The following is a 20,744-nucleotide window of genomic DNA, read 5'->3' as shown; positions in this document are numbered from 1 at the left end:
ATTCTCATGTTGGCTACGGTGGCAGCCCGGGACTGGCCACGTGAGGAAGGGAAGTCAACATTCGAGGACAATTTCGTTACAACAGCTGGTGCGTGAAGACCATCCTCACGACAACAGCTGGTGCGTGAAGACCATCCTCACGACAACAGCTGGTGCGTGAAGACCATCCTCACAATGATTAGATTTAGAAAGAGCTTCGTGTCGTCGGACAGCGAGAGAGAGAGAGAGAGAGAGAGAGAGAGAGAGAGAGAGAGAGAGAGAGAGAGAGAGAGAGAGAGAGAGAGAGAGAGAGAGAGAGAATCTTGGTTTTGACAAAAGTGTTGAACAACGTGGCTTACGTATGAAGTCCATACAACCCACAAACACAGGGACACACAACCCACGAACACACACACACACACACACACACACACACAGAGAGAGAGAGAGAGAGAGAGAGAGAGAGAGAGAGAGAGAGAGAGAGAGAGAGAGAGAGAGAGAGAGAGAGAGAGAGAGATCACGTGAGGGTATCAGTAACACTATGATGAAAACCTAATCATGTGATCCTTTCCTCTGACACATGGGACAAACAAACACATACACCAGGGATGCGACCTGTGTGGGTGGAGTCGGTGGGACCACACAGCTCCCGGGCAGCCAGCAAGCAGGGTGGTGTATCCTCGCCATTTCCTGACCCAGGAATCACTTCTACCTTTATGGCGCTCCAGCAACGCTCAGGAAGCCAACCACGTCCACCGGGCGGGAAACGTAGATCATAACAGTGTGTGTGTGTGTGTGTGTGTGTGTGTGTGTGTGTGTGTGTGTGTGGGTAACAAGGATGCTGCTGAACACTCTCACAAACCTATGAAATCTATTTACTCACGTCCGTAACACCCTGATCCTAACTCATCAGTAAAGTGATGATAGCCAGTGTGATCAACACGCCTCATATGTAATCTCTCTATACAGGTATCACTCTAACTGTCTCTGTATTTCTCTATAGCAATCCATCTATCTTTCACTCTATTTCCTATATCTATTTGCCCGTTCATAATGACGAGTTGTACAAGAATAATGCCACATCTTGAAAATCTATGGGATTTCAGCATTCATCGTTTCAGCAGATGTCTGCATTCATCGAGAAACTGAAAGAAATATACACATAGCGAATTTCTAAATGCAGGACTACACTCAAGATATGCACCCCTCCTCAAGAAAATATATCTTACATGTTATTGTGCACCATATTCATCGCTTCGAACTGTTTACACATCTCCTCTCTCTCTCTCTCTCTCTCTCTCTCTCTCTCTCTCTCTCTCTCTCTCTCTCTCTCTCTCTCTCTCTCTCTCCTATAATGATAGCTTATCTCTCGGCGATGAACATGTCTGAACCAGGAAATGACCCAGAAGCGGCTGAATCGAAAACAGATTAATTCATATTGAGAGAATATATTGAACCTCGGCTCTACGAACACCCAGAGTCTGGCTCTACGAACACCCAGAGTCTGGCTCTACGAACACCCTGAGTCTGGCTCTACAAACATCCTGAGTCTGGCTCTACAAACACCCTGAGTCTGGTTCTATGAACACCCTGAGTCTGGCTCTACCAACACCCTGAGTCTGGCTCTACGAACACCCTGAGTCTGGCTCTACGAACACCCTGAGTCTGGCTCTACGAACACCTGAGTAGCTCCTCAATCCTCAACACAGGTAAACGCGTTGTTGGAAAGTCACCTTCAGCGAAATGCTCGCCGACGTCCGACAGCAGGCAACGCGTCCTCTCTCCGTCGACCCGACACGCGCCGCGCAGGGACGCAGGAGAAAGGGCTGGAGGATCCTACATCACTAGTGCAGTGCAGTCAGGTGCGCACGTGCCAAGTGACAAACACTATAAGGTCAGAGTGGGGAGTGGAGCAAGGGGGGGATGAGCCACGTGCGCAAACAGAGGGACGTGGAGGCATTCGCGAGAACCCGGCGTCAACAGTCACATGAACCAAGGCGGGAGGCATGCGGGTCGCGTCTGGCACAAGCGAGGACACACACACACACACACACACACACACACACACAGGAGTCGTGCTCACATGGTATTTATCAACCCAGAGGCCGTGGCACGCCAGGAAGGCCATCATCTGCACCACACCTAGACACCAGGACGTGACGACTCCACCACCACAGTCACCACCACCTGCGTCTTCCTGACAACAGGACAGCCCTTCTGGTCATGCCTCCTGCACCTTCTCGAGACCAGGACGTTCCTTCCCTTGACACCAGCACCTGCCCCTGCTTACCCTCTCCTCCGCTCAGGGGCCGGCGGACATGCCTGGGTCAGGGGTGGGGAGCGTCTGGGGAAGGGAAGGTGGGGGGTTGTTGTTGGGGGCGTCCAGCGGTGGTGATGGCTCCCTGGTGGGGAGGTGAGGGTGTATACAGACCCTTTTTGGTGGGAGATCAGGTCACGTTTCGTGCCGTTACCCGATGTAAAATTGAAGGCATGACGCATCCGCCCGTACTGGTGGTACGTGAAGGCTCGTATGTCATTAGCAATCATGAGAGTAGTAACGTAATTAGCAGCGCCAGTCGTCCTTCAGCTGGTACTATGTACAGCCAGCAAGAAAAAAGGTATTCTCGATGGCGTTCATCAACACAGACATGATATATAAACAATGTGGCAAGTTTGTACCTTAATAACCCAGTCCATTAATAACTTAGCGCCTTAATAACTTAGTGCCTTAATAGCTTAGTAGCTTAATAACTTAGTACCTTAATAACTTAGTGCCTCAAGAAGTTATTACAGTATTAACTTATTAATGTAATGACTTGGCAAACTTGGTAAATCTTGGAGAAGTTATCTGCAGGTTTGTCCTTGTAAGTCAGAGAGACTCGGGCCTGAGCCGCGCCCTAGAGGTAGCCCCAGCCAGACCCCAACGCTGCCGGTGCCAGGCACCTGTTGATGCTGGAACGCGTAGTTAAGAGGCGTCCTGTGGGTATTGATGACGACCTTGATGTCCAGTCTCATGCTACTGTGGAGGTCTTGATGACTTGACTACCAGTACAGTCCTCTCCAGCAGCTAGCACCCGCCCCCCCCCCCTTCTTATCTACCCCTCTCTATCCTTCACTTCTTATCTACCCCTCCCTACTTTACCCCAGCCTTTCCCTACTTTTCCCCCTACCTACGTCTTTCTTTTCTTAACACTACCGTCTGCCACTCTGCCCTTCTACCTTACTACTTTAACACACCCTGCCTCCCTCCCTCCCTCCTCATCTATCTATCCTCCTTCCCTCCCTCCCTCCTCATTTATACATCTTCCTTCCCTCTTTCATGTCTTACCTAACCCTACGTCCTTCCGTTCCCCTCCCATTATACTTTCCTAGCCTACTTTCCCTTCTCTTTCTCCTTAGCACCTTACGTATCCCTGCCCCTACCTTGCCTACTCTTCCATATCTTCCTCTCATTTACCTACCTCTCCTGGTCTCCTTCCTCCCTCTGTCATCTACCACTCCCTCCATCTTCCTATCTATTCCTGCCTTCCTCTTCCCTCCCTTATCTACCTCCATCTCTCTTCCCTCACTCTACCTCTCGTCCTCCCCCTTTCTCCCACGCACTTCCCCTCCCCTCCATCACCTTGTCTCCCTCACCTTGTCCTCCTGAGGACGCTTGGAGAGGACTGCCTGTCCTAATAAAAACCTAATAGCCAATCTTGCCTCTAACTACCACCTGTAACAAGCCAAGAGAAGCGTCAATTCTTCTGGCTGGACCAGGGCGTCCACAGACTGACGGAATCCCACGGTGCTGGCAGGGGTAATAGTAGGCAAGGGTTGGGGGTGTTGAGGAACGGGTTAGGGGGTGTTGGGGAGAGGGTTATGGGGTGTTGGGAATGGGTTAGGGGTGAAGGGGTCGTTGGAGGGTGGGTTTAGGCGTGCGTAGGTTAGGGAGCGGGTTGAGAGGTGGGGTGCTAGGGTGAAAGTTAGTGGGTTCTGGAGTTGAGTAGGGGGAGAGGGCAATCGAACAGTCGAACACAACACTGACGCATTACTTTGGAGGAGGAGGAGGAGGTGGAGTGGGGAGGGAGGGAGCTGGTGTCGAGTAAGGTTAATCATATCTGCGGTTGAATTAGAAGGGGGGGGGGGGGGGCTTTCATCCAGTTAACAAGGTCTGCAATTATACCCTATTGGTATCGTGTGGTTAATCTCCTGCTGGCCGGATCAACGGGCATGGTTAACTACGTGTGAACCTAATCATGCTAGAGCTACTGAGGCGAGTGCGAGGTCACCTCTGGCTTCCACCGAGTCCAAGGAAGATGGCAACCACGGGCATTCAGAACCCACTAGTAATCAGAAACCATAAGTGATTAGAACCCAAAGGTAATCAGAACCCACTGGTAATCAGAACACACGGGTAATCGGATCCCATGGATAATCAGAAACCATAAGTGATTAGAACCTACAGGTAATCAGAACCCACGGGTAATCAGAACCTACGGGTAATGAGAAACCACGGGTAATCAATAGACCACAAGGAATCAGGACCCACATGTAATCAGAATCCTGGGGTAATCAGAAACCGCCGAATAATAATCAGACCCCAGGACTGGTCGGGTTCACGGCCTCACATCAACAGACACTGAGACCCGTGAATGATGATCAGGATTACAGGTGACTAAAATTCACGTATCATAACAACAACGGACAGTTGGTCCTACGTGTATATCAGCTGTCCGGATTATTATCAACTGCTTCTCAAACATCTCGATTTCAAGCTCATTCCTCGCCTCTCTCTCTCTCTCTCTCTCTCTCTCTCTCTCTCTCTCTCTCTCTCTTACAGCTATTACTTCCTCTTCTGCTCTCGCGAGTTGGCTACGTAGCTTACGTGCCTCCTCCTCCTCCTCCTACGCGTCCTCTAAGCTTGGTCGTCCTTCAGCGTCCGAGAGGCCACCACGTCCTCAGATGATGGTGATCGCTGGCAACATGACGTCTGCTGGCTGATACCATGCGCTGCTATACTGTCTTCCACAGACAGACCGGGGAACTCTTTATCTCTTCTCGTGGTCCCTGGCTTCTACAATATGGCTTTCTCTTCCCCGAGGTCTTCAGAATATTTTTATGAGGAAAGTCTGTCATCAGCTGAAGTACGGGGGACATGGATGAGTGACGGGCAGCCAGCACCAGTGGCCATGATCGATGATTTTTCCATTTCTCTTAAGAACCCACGTATGAATCAGACCCACTGCCAACTCAGCTAATATGAAAGTGAAAATCCTGGGTGAGTCGAAGACCCTTACAATAAAACCTGGTGATAATCGAACCCAATGATAATTATGAGGCCCCCCTGTACTCAGGCCCACTGACGAGAAGACCCATCTATACTCACACCCACTGGTAAGGAGACCCACCTAAACTCAGACCCATGGAAGGTATAACATAACCCAGACACCACCAGTGAGAGGAAAGGATGGCGAGTCGTGAGGTAACTTCATACTTGCTGCTCGGGGAGGGAGGGAAGGGGGTAGAAAGAGAGGTAACTTCATGCCTGGTGCTCTGGGAGGGGCGGAGGAGAAAGGGAGGTAGGAAGTGCGCGTGGACCGGCTGTGGTGAAGAGAGCGACCGCAATAAACACCTGGATCTAAACACATCCTCACCGAGGAACACCTCCTTGCTGGTGTTCTCCTCACTCCGGTACACTCCTGTAGTCCCAGCGAACTGCCCCGAAATGTTCATTCATCTCTCGCTGATGAACATCCCACACTGCTACTCCCTGTAGTGTTCTCGTCGCTCAGGATTACAATATCATCATCCCTAAGAACTACGTCGGAACGTTCACCTCTCGATAATGAACAGTGTTCTGGCAGCAGTTCTCCCCATCTGAACAATCCAGAGATGTTAGCCTCGCTTTTGAACACCCTCGCCTCCGACAGCCGTGGTCAGTCGGGCCGCCCTCCGCAGCCAATGCTATTAGGGCTTACAGTTTAGCTCGTCCCAGCTCACGTCACGGGGGCTGCCTTCCTGCCTACCTCCCACCTCAGATCGGGGAGGTCCAACAGCTCGGTCAGATCGCGTGTGAGGCGGCGACCCGGGTCTGAAACTTGAACCTGGGTACGTTGATGCACGGACAGCAATGCTGACCACTCTACCATCATACGGGAGTTTCAACTGATAAAGGAAAACAAGAGATAGAGAATAAACAATAAAGACGACACAAGGATAAGAAATAAAGTCAAGAAAGACGGAAGAGGAGAGGAAGAACGATGAGGATGAAGAAGCGAAAGAAGTCAAAGAGGGAACAGGGAAAGAGGAAGAACAGTATAGGAAAAGACGAAAAGACTGGCAGTAGGAGACGAAAACGAGAGAGAGAGAGAGAGAGAGAGAGAGAGAGAGAGAGAGAGAGAGAGAGAGAGAGAGAGAGAGAGAGAGAGAGAGAGAGAGAGAGAGAGAGAGAGAGAATGTTTGAAAGGTTTCAGGCCTCCCTTTATATTTCACTGGTGCCACGCTCCCAACATTGTACAGGTGACCCGACCAACACAGGGCAGGGCAGAGCTAGCGAAGGCTGACCTACACCAGGAGGCCGCCCTGACACCCTAGGAGGCCGCCCTGACACCCCAGGAGGCCGCCCTGACACCCCAGGAGGCCGCCTTACCACCCCAGGAGGCCGCCCTGAGGTACAAGACGTTGTCACCCCAGCACGTCAGACACGGCCTTGTGTTGGTCGGGTCACCTGTACAGTGTTGGGGAAGAGGCAAGACTGAATATTCAGGGAGGCCTCAAACTTTCCTGGTACCTCAGGTCGCTCCATGGTGCCCATCCTACCTGCACATACTCGTGCCCGTTCCTTACTATACTGTAGGAAGGAAGGAGATCCTTTGTAGTCGTACATCAACTATATATATACACACAATTATACAACAAGAGGTGGTAGGGAAACGATATTCGCGTGTGTAATTCCACCCATCCTCAAACAATGATAATAAATAACGAAACCCCACAGTTATTATTGTCATAATTATTCCTCACAAGATCATCTCGAAGAAGGTGCTGTACCAAGACACATGCCCGAAGAGGAACAGCAGCAGGAGGACGCTAAGTTCGCATTTCCCTCCGTCACTCCTCACCGCAGCTGAGAGTGGAGCTCACAGCCTCTTCATCTTCCCTCTCCTCCTCCCCACACGACCGTGAGTGAAGTCCGCCGCCGGCACCACCAACACGGCCTTCCGTCGCGTCGACTTACTATATACAACACTTTTCGCGGATATTGGCAAGTCCGCGACACTTGGCATCTGCCCGGCCCAATAAACCGGCCACGGGTCCCGGGAAATGTGTGTGTGTGTGTGTGTGTGTGTGTGTGTGTGTGTGTGTGTGTGTAGGCTTACCGAGAGAGGAATTCTACGGCGGTGGTCGTAAAGCCCACCAGGTCAGGGAACGTAAGTTAAGTGGATCGGAAACGCTGGTGGAGTAAAGGGTCGTGGATGTAAGAGGCCAGAGCACTTTACGTCAGGTCTAAAGGTTCCTCTCTACCCTCCAGAGCTGTTTGGTCTGTGTCACAGCCACACCTCTCCCTCTCTGACCACTTCGGCTGTTTCAGGCCGCTGCTCGCAAGCCTAGGTACTCATCACATCTTGACCACTGAATAAAACTGTAAATATTCATCCAGTGAGGTCTTGAATCGTACGGCTGACAACAAGGTCAAGAGTGGTCAACCCTGATGTTCAAATTATCTTTAGTTTACTTGAGGTGTATTTGCATTTTGCTTGTGCTATTTTTTCTTGCAAAGTCTTACAGTGTCGAGCGCTCCAGTACTGACTAACTCGCGAGGTAAGATTCTGTCTTGGATGAGGCCTCCCCGGGCCCTCCAAGCCTGAATCATGATACTATACATCTCTCACGTGTGAACCCTTGGGAGGAGAGTGTGAGGGATTACCTGCCGCTGCCAGTGGCTCTGATTGGATACGATCTGGTACAGGGCAGCGAGACGCGGATCCACAGGGGGTGGCTCAAAGGATAGTGGATCTACTGCTGGCTGAGGAGGGTGTGGGTAATGCGCCACCGCGACACTGCTGACGCCACTCTGCCTCTGTAACTCTTGGTGTTACGCACCAACACCTTGACCTAGCTGGATCCTTGTGCCTCGTCCATAACGACGTGTCGGCCTTGCACGAGGTGGAGGAGGGCCTATGTGGAGGTTGTTCCCTACCCACCACAACCCTACCATCACTAGTTACATCAACCTGCCTCCTCCCTCGACCCTACCATCACCATTTACATCAACCTACCTCCTCCCTCGACCCTACCTTCACTAGGTACATCAACCTGCCTCCTCCCTCAACCCTACCATCACTAGTTACATCAACCTACCTCCTCCCTCGACCCTACCATCACTAGTTACATCAACCTGCCTCCTCCCTCGACCCTACCATCACTAGGTACATCAACCTGCCTCCTCCCTCAACCCTACCATCACTAGGTACATCAACCTGCCTCCTCCCTCAACCCTACCATCACTAGGTACATCAACCTGCCTCCTCCCTCAACCCTACCATCACTAGGTACATCAACCTGCCTCCTCCCTCAACCCTATCATCACCAGGTACATCAACCTGCATCCTCCCTCGACCCTACCATCACTAGGTACATCAACCTGCCTCCTACCTCAACCCTATCATCACCAGGTACATCAACCTGCATCCTCCCTCGACCCTACCATCACTAGGCACATCAACCTGCCTCCTCCCTCAACCCTACCATCACTAGGTACATCAAACTGCCTCCTCCATCAACCCTATCATCACTAAGTACATCAACTTACCTCCGTCCAACCCTCTCCCTCCCACTTGTTAGACCATTAATTCAGTGTCATATTATCTCCAGAGACACTACATCTCCTGGCAGGTCGTGTCGGGCTGGGTCGCGAGAATATAAGCCAAACTAACTACCATAACAGAGGAGCGAGGCTCGGAATATCCTCGCCTACTTACGTCAGGGAACACGGATGTATTCTCCCTCGGCCGTATCTGTGCCACACCTTCATCAAACTCCCGCATGACTCTGCATCTAAGCGCATGCAAAGCGAAAGTGAGGTAAATCAGTTTCATGACAATGCATAAATGGCTTCAGAAATCCCGGAGTTAGGCCAGACAGGAAAATACTTCATATATATATATATATACATATACATATATATATATATATATATATATATATATATATATATATATATATATATATATATATATACCTTTTTCCTCTAAGAGGTGTGAATGATGGATGTAATTACCCTGTGTTCTCTGACGACCCCACAGGGAAGGGTGGACGTGGGGCGAGACAAGGGTAGCACGGTCCTCTCGAGAGGGGAGGACTGAGCTCCTCGGAAAGCTAACCACAGGAGGGTGTGTGTGTGTGTGTGTGGAGAGAGAGAGAGAGAGAGAGAGAGAGAGAGAGAGAGAGAGAGACATGAGGGATTCTTATGTCTACGTGTGACCCAAGATTCTGCTGCTGTTCCACGGCCAGTCGCCCACAAGCATGTCCACCTGTCTGTACACACTTCATTCTTCTCTTCCATTTCAGACTATCCTTTCCCCTGTCCCACCTCTCTTCTTCTTCTTCTTCTCATCTAACGACCTAAAGACAAAAGAATTTGCCTGACGGCATTTCTTCGTCGCGTCGTCGCTCACTGGGATGGGACTATGTATATGCTTATGTCCTGACGAAGGAAGGGAGGAGGCGGACGCGGGACCTGACGAAGGGATGGGCGCTGAGAGCAGAGCAAGGATGAAGGACAGCAACGAAGGATGAACGGGTAGGAAGTCTGGGATGAAAGGAAGGGCCTTGAGTATAATCAATTACGAGAGAGAGAGAGAGAGAGAGAGAGAGAGAGAGAGAGAGAGAGAGAGAGAGAGAGAGAGAGAGAGAGAGAGAGAGAGAGAGAGAGAGAGAGATGAAACTGAGAAGCAGCTGAGGAAGCCTTGGCAACTCAGAAAAAAAGTCAAAAAGATACGAGACGTTAGGAGGTCAGAGGGCTGGGGACGAGTCAGTAGGGGAGAAGGGCTGGGAGAATAGAAGCTGGAGGTTGCGATGGACGAGGGGTGTGGGGCCCTGAGGGAGGGAGGAAGGCAGAGGAGATAGGAAATAAATGGTCCTTAATTACCGTCAGGTGATGTTGACCAAGTGTGGCTGTTGACGCCTTGAGACGAAACAGGTGGTGACGGAGCGACTACACAGGGAAGGAGCAGTACAGACGAGGAACAGAGGACATCGGTGGAACGTACACATGTTTGGTATAGGTTCTAGTCAGGTGTGTGGGTGGCTTGCTGGACACGTATTGTGAGTGTCATATGTATACACCCGCGGCAGACTGAGGGCGTGTGTGTGTGTGTGTGTGTATGTAGAGAGACGTGGTTGCCTGTTGCTTCAGGAGGGAGCGTGGCTAAGCTATAAGCTTTGTTCGTAGGGCATATTGACGGATGGCTGGAGCCTCTCTCTCTCTCTCTCTCTCTCTCTCTCTCTCTCTCTCTCTCTCTCTCTCTCTCCCTCCTCTCACTCACAGTCACAACACAGTTTTCCTTCATCCTCTCCCCTCACTCCTGTGATCACGCCGTTTCTTTAACTTTTGCTTCCGTGTTGTGACACAGCGTTCTGTGCTCCCTCACACTCCGTCTGTGCTCCCATCGGGGAGTGTACCGTGTCCACCTGTACCCCGCGTACCGTATCCACCTGTACCCCGCGTACCGTGTTCACCTATAACCCAGGTACCGTGGCTTCCTGTACCCCCGTGTACCGTTTCTTCCTATATCCCGTGTACCGTGGCCTTCCGCACCCCGTGCAACGTGTCCACCTGTCCCACGTGTACCGTGGCCTCCATCTGAGGGCTACCTGTGAAAATTCTGGGGGAGGAGGGATATTTCCGGGATCTTCCGCAAGTCCTGGCTGCCAGGTAATCCCCCTTTTGTTCTCTCTCTCTCTCTCTCTCTCTCTCTCTCTCTCTCTCTCTCTCTCTCTCTCTCTCTCTCTCTCTCTCTCATGAGAGCCTGCCTTCCATGCCCTGTCGTGTGGTCAACTCTAACCAAGTCCTCCTTTGATCCCCCATGTTACTGACCTTCATCATACCCCGTCGTTACCACCTTCGTCTTCAACATGGCTTGATAACCATGATCTCACTAGACTTCTCTTTATGCCTCGGTGGTGGTGGAGGATTTATCACCTATTTCGTAATCTACATCATTTTTCTACAGCTTATCTGTCTTATCTACGTTCTTCTTATCAGTGAATTCTGTTCTATATTCCTGATCTTGTCTACCTACAGTGATCAGGTGGTCCTCTCTCACTTACACCTCAGCAGCTGTCACCTCCTCCTCCTCCCTCCTCACCATGTGGTCCCCTCACTCACACCTCAGCAGCTGTCACCTCATCCTCCCTCCTCACCATGTGGTCCCCTCACTCACACCTCAGCAGCTGTCACCTCCTCCTCCTCCACCTCACACAGGTGGCACCATCGTCCAGTGTACAACCGCTCCCCCAGTGCCTCTCTCATGTCCCTCCTCCACAACCCTCCTGTAACTCATCCAGCCACTCACCCCTTGCCTCATGAGTCTCCTTACCCCCCTCCATACCCCATCCTCTTATGACCTTCTAAGAACCTTCCCCCACCTCCCTCCCCTCATGCCTCCTCAAATGAGAGACCCTTACACCCACTACGCCCCTCCTTCCTCATTCCTAGAGCAACCCCGACCCCCACCTCACATGCTCCCCTACTCATAGAGAGTCAAGTACCAGCCTTGACAAGCCTCCACCACCCTCCTACCCTCCCTTGTAACCTTGCTTCCATACTCCCTCCCTCTCCTCTACACCGTTTCCCCCCCCTCGCCGTGACACCGCCACCATCACACGGGGTGGCGGCGACAGCGGGCCTCAGCCACGGGGTCGGGAGGGTACTAAGTTAAATTGAAAAAGTTGTCATTCCCACTACTGGGGCGGGGTGCCTCAGACAGGCGGAGGTGGCGGAGGTGGTATAATGGGGTCCCCAGCGCCCCAGCTTAATGATGTCTACTGCTGGTGTTGGTGATGTTGGTGGTGGTGGTACTGTTGGTGGTGCTGCTGGTGTTGGTGATGTTGGTGACGCTGATGCGTTGTCGTTTTTTTTCTTTCTTGTTTCATGTTTCTATGTCAGACGCTGGTGGCGTGTGTAACCTGCGCTTCTGTTGGTGGCAGGCGGGCCGGGGGACGGGTACGTGGGTAGGTAGGCAGGTTGATGTGTGTGTGTGTGTGTGTGTGTGTGTGTGTGTGTGTGTGTGTGTGTGTGTGTGTGTGTGTGCGACCCTTCCTGTAAAACATACGACACGACACGTCTTACAACCGACCCCCCGCTACACGTCAGCAGTGAGGGAGGTTAATATGAACGTCCTGTTGACGTACAGGAGATGAGGGAGGGAGGAAGGAAGGAAGGGGGACGTGATAACAGAGGAGGAGGCGATAAAAAAGAGAGTGTGAGAAAGACAGAGAAGAGAAAGTACCTTGATCGTCCTTTCACTCCCCCTCCCTCCACTTCCCCTCTCTATCTCTTTCCCCTCTGACTCCCCCTCCCCCCTCTCCCCTCATCATTTTCATACACGAAGTAAGAGATCGACCCTGTGCTCCCCACATCCACGTACCTACCCACCACATACACACACACACACACACACACACACACACACACACAAACACCAGCCCCTGGAGAAAATGCAAAGAAGTGTGGTATTATTGTTCACAATGTTCACAGTTTACTTTCATTTTCTCTGTATCACAACACATCCTCAAATCCTGGTTATGAGACCTGGAGCAGAGTCCTTAGTCCCAGGTGCTGCGAGGTGGCCTCTCTCTCTCTCTCTCTCTCTCTCTCTCTCTCTCTCTCTCTCTCTCTCTCTCTCTCTCTCTCTCCACACACACACACACAGTTTTCACCATATATCTTCCTGGAATGCTGGAGCTGACGCTAAGTATTTGCTCTCTCTCTCTCTCTCTCTCTCTCTCTCTCTCTCTCTCTCTCTCTCTCTCTCTCTCTCTCTCTCTCACTCACTCACTCTCAGCAGCCAGCCGGGTTGGCTGCCTCGTATAACAGAGGGAAAATGTCAGGGCGGACACTTGTGCAAACCTCCGCTCACATACATAACACCAGACTCACCCGAGGCTTGTGTGCCAGCGAGAGAGAGAGAGAGAGAGAGAGAGAGAGAGAGAGAGAGAGAGAGAGAGAGAGAGAGAGAGAGAGAGCGAGAGAGAGAGAGAGAGAGAGAGAGAGAGAGAGAGAGAGAGAGAGAGAGAGAGAGAGAGAGAGAGAGAGAGAGAGAGAGAGAGAACCACTGCTATGTACCTAACGTTGCTCGTACACCATGCTCAACCCACACCGGTCCAGTAATACGAACTACATGTAATGATTGCAAGGTCTGTACCCCCGACTCATACAGCACAATGTAACTACCTACTATTAGTGTTGATTCTACTCCATATATATATATGTATATATATATATATATATATATATATATATATATATATATATATATATATATATATATATATATATATAAATTGGTAGGGCCCCCCAGCCATTTGTCTGGCCATTCTTACAATGGTGTGCGTGAAGCCGCAGCTGCGACTATGCATACCCGGCCATGAAACTTCGCCTCCCCCGAGTCTCATTTACGTTTTGCCTGCTGCTCAGGGTAACTGCACACCTGCTTCTCCGTACAGTCGACCAGCCATTTACGTAATGACACGTCTCTCACGTCCTTCACCAAAAGCATACATAACAATTAATGCAGTTCAACCTTTCCTCTTCGTTTATCAAGAAAACTAATCTATAATCAACTCTCCAACTGATATAGCCGCTCTTATCGGCACCTTATTCTTTCCTCTAACTCTTACTCTGGTGGGTGATTCCCCATTCAGTCCTCCCTCCTCCACTCCCCTCTCTCCTATATCATCTTTGAGGAAGGTCTTTTTCGGGTAGTTTCCCCAGTTTCAAGTTGGTGAGGCGCTTGGTGCAGCTGGCATACCTCCTTGAGTTCTGGGGAGAGCGTCGTGCTCCTGAACCATCTTCAGTCCTTGCTCGTTTTGTTCGTCTTGGTCTGCAAACCTGAACTTTTCCTTCTTCCTGGAAGAAGGAAACAGGAGGCCGTTCTAGCGTCTCTCTCGCACACCATCACGCCCACTTCTGCTACCTCCATAATCTTCGCAATTCTCCTCAATACTCACTTTCTTATGCATCTAGAATTCCTTTCCTCTCCTTCAGATCATCAATATGTCTCTCGTGGCGCAAGGTCTACCTGCGACCTTGTGTGTCACTCATCATGGGTCTCCTTCTTTCAAAGATATTCGTGGTGAGTCTTTTGTCGCGATCCTCGACATCTCCAAAACATCTGACTCCTGCACTAGTAATTACACACAAATGTATATATATATATATATATATATATATATATATATATATATATATATATATATATATATATATATATATATATATATATATATTACCGAACTTTCCCTGCAAGTGGCTACACCGCGAGTGAAAAGTCACTTTCGGCGAGGCTGTATCACAGTCAATGGACAGTAAGGAGCTAAGTTTCGTCGACGAACTTCTTGATTCTCATGATTCCATCATCTCCCTACTCCTGCATGGGAGGCAGCCTCGGAGACGAAGGAGATGTATGATTAATTATATACATAAAGAAAGACATGTATATATGCATATACAACTGTACATACAGATGTATGTATAAGTATACCTGACGCAATTCTTTTCTTTCACTCTTCAAGAACATCATCACACACCTTACACAAACACGGCCAGTGTGGAGGAGGGAGCGACTCCACAACACCTCACCCTGCACTCTCACGTGAGGCTGAGGGATCCTCGCCGCACACCGGCCCTCAGACACAAGGCTCTACACCTCCCAGCACAACATTATTCTCAACCTCCCACGTCACAATGAAGACAAACTTAGCATTGAGGAACAAGGCACGGGAGCTCAGTGTGTGTGTGTGTGTGTGTGTGTGTGTGTGTGTGTGTGTGTGTGTGTGTGTGTGTGTGTGTGTGTGTGTGTACTGTACAGGGAGGGAGTTCTACACTCGTGGGAGCCCCATCTCTTGAACTTTCTCTATCATTATATACCTTTTTAAATTTCTGTATGTTGTCTGCATTAACCATGTGCTCCGTCATTCTATCCATTCGTCCACCACTACTATACTATAAAGGTATTTCCTTACACATTTTTGCACAAGTTTCTTGATTTCATGTTCTGTTCTCTGGCTGTTTTATTCCTACATCTTACAAAGAACTGTTCACTGTTTCTATTACATCCATCTGTTTTCAACACTTACATGTGATCAGGTCACCCCTTACTTTTCTTTCTTCCATGGAGGGCATATCTAAGGCCTCTAATCTTTCCCCACACCTCAGCTCCCTTAAATCTGGTACCATGTTATTGCTCTCCTCTGAACTTTCTCCGTTAGTTCTTGGTTCATTTTCACGTGTCGAGACAAAATGCGAGAAACATAAGTCTAGTTCTGGCCTCATGAAGGCCATGCACAGCTCGCTCAACAGAACTTTGTTCTGGACTTCAATGCAACTGCCAACTGACAGTTGGTCTCCTTCACCACTCCCGTAATGTGGGACTCTGGCGACAAGTTGGAGACGATGTTCTTTGCCAAGTGCCTCTCACACACAGGGGTTCCTGCAGCTTATTTCCTGTTGAATGCTAATCATAATCATTTCCCAGCATTCTGCCACCGTGGCTCATCCTCATTACACGTGCCTGGGTTCACCTTCATCAGCCAGGTATCAGAGCAACACTGGAGTCCGTCAACCCTCATGATCTCTCCATCATCTGCAAACATCGTGTGTGTGTGTGTGTGTGTGTGTGTGTGTGTGTGTGTGTGTGTGTGTGTGTGGCGGAGGTGTCGTCACACCTAACAGCAGGGTAATGGTGACACGCCAGCACACACTACGTGGGAAAGAGATCAATACATCTATTACTAAAAAAAAAAAAAGAGAAAAAGAAAACAAAACAAAACCAAAACACGACATTAGATCACATGACAATACAAATATAAAACAATACAAACACCATAAAATGTGAGGGGAGGAGAGGGGGCTATTTTTTTTTTTTTTTTTTTTGCGCGCTGATTTACACAAAAGAGATTCAATAACAAAGGCTGGGGGAAAATTAGCCTGGCAGGAGTATGGACACGTCCTCTTTAAGAGCTGCAACAGCTGGGCCGAGGTAGGGAGGGAGGCTAGGCCAGGCCAGTGTACCGCCTGCCTGCCTACCTACCTCGCCCTCACTGTAGCCTGCTACTCCACTCTCCTACTAACCCACCTACACTACCTACCCACCCGCTACCATACTGGTGGTCGGATGTGGCTGTTGGGGGCCACTTTCTGAGGACGATCACTGAGGACGATGTTACAGCCCTTGAGGACGACGTTACAGCCCTTGAGGACGACGCTCTGACGCTACAGTACGGTGGCCTGGTCTTCGACCAAGGGGTCGAGTCATCATACTCTATGGTCGTACCGTCGTGCCCAGGGGTCGTCCAATCCTACTCAAGGGATCGTACCGTCGTGCGTCAAGGGCGGTTTGCGTCAGAACGCAGCACCAGAGGCCCAGGGTGCGCGTCGGGTCTTACCCAACGGCGCCTCAGTACGGGCGGAGGTGATCGCCGTCCAACACCAGCAGGAGAACGGGAAATGTAGATGACTGTGGAGGGAGGAGGAGTACGAGGTGTGTGAAGGATGGCCGGCCTACCATGGAGAGAGGGTCGGCCTACCACGGGGAGAGAGGCTACGACACACCGGCTGCCGGCAGTGGAACTACAGTGAGTTACGTCACTCCACACGAACAACCTCCCAAGAACATACCGAATGATAAATTCCGTCTGTGTCACTTTCTATGTCACACTCGCGTTTCGTAGCTTCCGTCATCAAGCAGGAACTCGGCGAGGTGACGGCGTGACAAGGGGCATTAGGGCGTTATACCCGCAACGTAACGTAACGTGATGCCATAATATGACCAGATAATGTAACAACACATATCAAAATACTGTAAAGAATATATTCATGAGTTGCACAGACACCAGACCATCAGAAAGTCAAGCAGACAGCCACAAGCACTTTCTCTCTGGTTGTTACCTTCAGGTCTGTAGAGCAATAACACACATCTTGTGCACATTCATTTTTCAGAGAGAGAGAGAGAGAGAGAGAGAGAGAGAGAGAGAGAGAGAGAGAGAGAGAGGAGAGAGGGGGGGGGTAGTTTGCTCTCTCAGCCCCTCCCTCCCAGTAGCAGGGTGTGCTGTACGCCGCACAAAGGCATCTCAAGAAAGAAAAAAAAGAATTGAAAATCGAGAAGAAAACTTGGAAATTTTGGGTCTGGCCTTGAGGAAGGCATTAAGGGTGATGGAAGATGGTGTGACAGGCGATGGAAACAGATGGGAGGCAGGAGGGGAGGGAGGGAGGGAGGGAGGGAGGGAGGGAGGGAGGGAGTGAGCGTAGGAAGGGCCGAATTCAAGGGAAATTCCAGCTGAATGATTGATTGACTGATGGAAGAACACGTTGGGGTTGAGAAAAAAGATTTAAAGGGAGAGAGAGACGTGATAAGTTATCTGAAGTACTGGAGGAGTGTACACAGAGGGGACCGAGGGAGGAAGCCACTGAGTAGGGAGGGAAGAAGGAGAGAGTGTGTGTGGGGGAGAGAGAGAGGAGCAGTAGGAGAGAGAGAGAGGGAGAGCATCAGTGGGTGCGGGTAAACGAAAGGTTAACAGTGTGGTATTGTCAGTTTAAAGACGGTAAGATAGGTCAGTGTAAATGATAACCTCACCTAACAAATAAAAAAAGACAGGTGTAAATGATAACAAAAACGTGAGGGCGAATGTAAATGGTAGAACACCAGATGGGTGAGTGCCAGCCATAACAGAAGAAAGAGGGCGAGTGTATGTGTTCTAACACAGGAGGACGAGTGTCAAATATGGGTAGCCCACGTGACAGGCAGTCCCACCCCTGGCATGACCGACGGGCTGATGACGTCACAACACTTCGATGACGTCACGGGATGCGATGTCCAGCCAGCCACAGGATGCTGCTACCCTCGTGATGTCACCGTCAGGCGGGGAGGGGGGACGTCAGGCAGGGAGGACGTCAGGTGGGACACGTGCTCCACTTCTGGTGATGACTTCAGCCAGTGACTCGACATCAGACACTATGAGTCCAGTGAACTCTGAAGTCTGCAGGTAAAACAGTGAGCTAACTCTCTCTCTCTCTCTCTCTCTCTCTCTCTCTCTCTCTCTCTCTCTCTCCACACACACACACACACACACACACGCGCACCTGCAAGTTCTCTACAGACACCTGTCTAAGAATACCGTCGGGGTCTGTCATCTTTTAATTAGAGGTGAAGTATATATATATATATATATATATATATATATATATATATATATATATATATATATATATATATATATACATATATATATATATATCCACCGTGGGGACTGATAAGAAGGACAAAAAGTTCAATTACTTCATAATCAGTGCGTTGATAAGACAAGAAGACGGACCGGCCAATAGTGTGTTTTTCAGTCAAGATTTCGATGGTACGTAAATCTGTCCACTTACTGTCTTATCGACAGCATGAACTTGCCAGGTGAGTCGTCTGTCTGTGGAATAGACAATCTGTATTGTAGGAGGAGGAGGGGGGGGAGTTCTACATCTCGTGGGGACCTCCCCTCTTCACCCCCACCTCCTCAACGCTCTCTCTCTAATCACACAACTTTACTAAACTTCTGAATGCTACGTACATACACAGTATCATCATCTGCCTTAGTGTGTGTGTGTGTGTGTGTGTGTGTGTGTCCAAGTTCCAGTATCACTTCACCATAACAACACATTAATCATTAGTCGCTGACCCGACACAACACTTTTCTCATCCAGTCACCTTACCTGGTGCTTGTTCCTCTCCCAGTCTGCTACTGACTGACTGACTGGTGTATAACTGGCCCACTGTGACTGGTGTATAACTGGTCCACTGTGAATGGTGTATAACTGGTCCACTGTGACTGATGTATAACTGGTCCACTGTGACTAGTGTATAACTGGTCCACTGTGACTGGTGTATAACTGGTCCACTGTGACTGGTGTATAACTGGTCCACTGTGACTGGTGTATAACTGGTCCACTGTGACTGATGTATAACGAGGTATAATTCATCTTTCCAATCACGTAACACAGCTCCGTGTTCAGTGTGTATCAGTTCGACGCTGTGATCCATGACACGTAAATACATCTTTTTTTTTACATCTGACTTGTAAGCGGAACTAACAGAGAATCTGTAAATGTTAACAGAAGGAGAGTTAGATAATAACAGGAGAAACACTAACTGTTAACAGAAAAAATACGTCAGTAAAAGGCAAGGAAACAGTCAGAGGATAGTGATCGTGTAATACAAACGGCAACACAACAGACAGGGCTATTGTAAACGGTAAGACAAACAGGGGATACTGTACACGGCAGAGGTAAGAAACAGGGCTCGCAACGGTTAACGGCGGGAGAGAAGCGTTTTAGTTTTTAAAATGTTTACTGTCTCGATATATAGGGACAAAACCTTCCAGTGATAGCACGGGTGAAGGGCACATATGTTGGGTGAAGGGCACGTATGTCGGGTGAAGGGCACATATGTCGGGTGAAGGGCACATATGTCGGGTGAAGGGCACATATGTCGGGTGAAGGGCACGTATGTCGGGTGAAGGGCACCTATGTCGGGTGAAGGGCACATATGTCAGGTGAAGGGCACATATGTCAGGTGAAGGGCACGTATGTCGGGTGAAGGGCACATATGTCGGGTGAAGGGCACATATGTCGGGTGAAGGGCACATATGTCGGGTGAAGGGCACGTATGTCGGGTGAAGGGCACCTATGTCGGGTGAAGGGCACATATGTTGGGTGAAGGGCACATATGTCAGGTGAAGGGAACATATGTCGGGTGAAGGGCACGTATGTCGGGTGAAGGGCACATATGTCGGGTGAAGGGCACATATGTCGGGTGAAGGGCACGTATGTCGGGTGAAGGGCACCTATGTCGGGTGAAGGGCACATATGTCAGGTGAAGGGCACATATGTTGGGTGAAGGGCACATATGTCGGGTGAAGGGCACGTATGTCGGGTGAAGGGCACATATGTCGGGTGAAGGGCACATATGTCGGGTGAAGGGCACATATGTCGGGTGAAGGGCACATACGTCGGGTGAAGGGCACCTATGTCGGGTGAAGGGCACCTATGTCGGGTGAAGGGCACATATGTCAGGTGAAGGGCACATATGTTGGGTGAAGGGCACATGTCAGGTGAAGGGCACATATGTCGGGTGAAGGGCACGTATGTCGGGTGAAGGGCACCTATGTCGGGTGAAGGGCACATATGTTGGGTGAAGGGCACGTATGTCGGGTGAAGGGCACATATGTCGGGTGAAGGGCACATATGTCAGGTGAAGGGCACATATGTCGGGTGAAGGGCACGTATGTCGGGTGAAGGGCACCTATGTCGGGTGAAGGGCACATATGTTGGGTGAAGGGCACATATGTCAGGTGAAGGGAACATATGTCTGGTGAAGGGCACATATGTCGGGTGAAGGGCACATATGTAGGGGTAAGTGGAGACCAGTACGAGCGTACAGTGGGTACAATACATGGACACAGGAGGTCCAGTACATGACATACAGTGACAGGGTAATAACTGATGCTGACAGCAACACAGG

At 50.0% G+C, this 20,744-nt stretch overlaps 1 protein-coding gene across 3 annotated transcripts in view; it reads right to left on the bottom strand.

Annotated features, from left to right (window-relative positions):
* LOC139750292 (uncharacterized) overlaps positions 1 to 20,744 on the bottom strand; it is a 737,008-nt gene that overhangs the window by 313,467 nt on the left and 402,797 nt on the right. The gene's annotated exons all lie outside the window — the stretch shown is intronic.

This window comes from Panulirus ornatus, chromosome 9 (genome assembly GCF_036320965.1).
Source record: "Panulirus ornatus isolate Po-2019 chromosome 9, ASM3632096v1, whole genome shotgun sequence".
NCBI classification, from domain to species: domain Eukaryota; kingdom Metazoa; phylum Arthropoda; class Malacostraca; order Decapoda; family Palinuridae; genus Panulirus; species Panulirus ornatus.
Note: the sequence above shows the minus strand (reverse complement) of the source record. Positions and strands in the feature narration are given on the sequence as shown.